Genomic DNA, 1,302 nt, shown 5'->3' on the forward strand with positions numbered 1-1,302 from the left:
AGGAGTGTGGAAAACAGTGGATCAAGATGAGTATTCTTTCCTTGAAGGAAATATTATTGATTCTTATTCACCTGAAACAAAGGCAGAAGGAGAGTTGGGATCAGGAGGGGAGTTTGGAATGGGTGACCTTTACCCCATGAATAATTGCCCCATTTGTTATGATACCAGAAAAAAATGGGTACTGCCAGGCTACCATTAATGGACAAATTGACCAAAGATTCAGTTGAAGAATCTTGATCAAAAGGAGGAAAATGCACAAACATTTTTTCAAGTGCTCGTGGACTCTTGATTTTCTAGCGCCGTGGAACATGGCCAACCCCTAAAACTTTTTTTTTTTTTTGGTGCACCATTCCTGGAAGTACTGCAATACCAGGTCAATGCGTGGAGTGGACGGAGAAAGCTCCTATTCCAACTCCCTGCTCCAAAAATCCATTTAATATATTGTCCTCAGATAGAGGACGTATCAGATATTAAACTGATAAAAACAGGTACTACACTTGATCTTAGCCAAACGGCCGAGAAGCGATAACTATTGCCCTTAAATAACATTTAAATGTTAAATTAATGTAAAACTGAAGTCTTCTTAAAACTAAAAAAAGGAGGGGGAAGATGTACAATTGATGTATGTATATGTATGGATTGTGGTAAGAGTTGTTGGAGTCCCTAATAAAATGTAAAAGAAGAAAAAAAAAAGAAAATGATTAGGGCAAAATATGTACAGATGTGCTTTATACAATTGATGTATGTCTATGTATGGATTGTGATAAGTGTTGTATGAGCCCCTAATAAAATGTTTAAAAAAAAAAAAACTAAAAAAATATTTAAATTTATCCAGTCTAAAAAAAAATCTTCCTTGAACATTATACTATTTTAAGAACTATCAATTAGGATACAGTTGGCGATATGAAGTTGAAATATTGCATATCAACCTTGGAAGGTGGGAATTTACACAACGAGGGAGGAAGAACTCAGAGAAAAAGATGAGAACGGCTGTGCAACTCAGTGAATAGAATCAAGGTCACTGAACTGTACGCATAGAAACTGTTTAACTGGAGTCTGTTCTTGCTGTGCTTGTCCTCAACAACACAATATGAAAAACAGAACGGACCAACAGGTAAACAAACAAACAAAAAGATGATTACTATTTTAATGTAATTTTAGAAATGGTTAAGTGCTTTACTTAAACTTTGATAGTTCTACTCGGTCCTATGTTTCTATCAGTTGGAATTAAGTCAAGCACAAGGTGTTTATAGCTTTTGGTTCTATCAATAAATTATAGCTCACAGGTAGACAGCCAGTTGT

General features: G+C 35.3%; 1 non-coding gene across 1 annotated transcript; it reads right to left on the minus strand.

The window, feature by feature from the left end:
- Positions 1-336: 336 nt before the first annotated feature.
- On the minus strand, positions 337-527 carry LOC142461851 (U2 spliceosomal RNA). Its single transcript, XR_012787031.1, has one exon. It is a non-coding gene; the product is annotated as a U2 spliceosomal RNA (small nuclear RNA).
- Between the last annotated feature and the right edge of the window lie 775 nt (positions 528-1,302).

This window comes from Tenrec ecaudatus, chromosome 11 (assembly GCF_050624435.1).
Source record: "Tenrec ecaudatus isolate mTenEca1 chromosome 11, mTenEca1.hap1, whole genome shotgun sequence".
Classification (NCBI taxonomy): domain Eukaryota; kingdom Metazoa; phylum Chordata; class Mammalia; order Afrosoricida; family Tenrecidae; genus Tenrec; species Tenrec ecaudatus.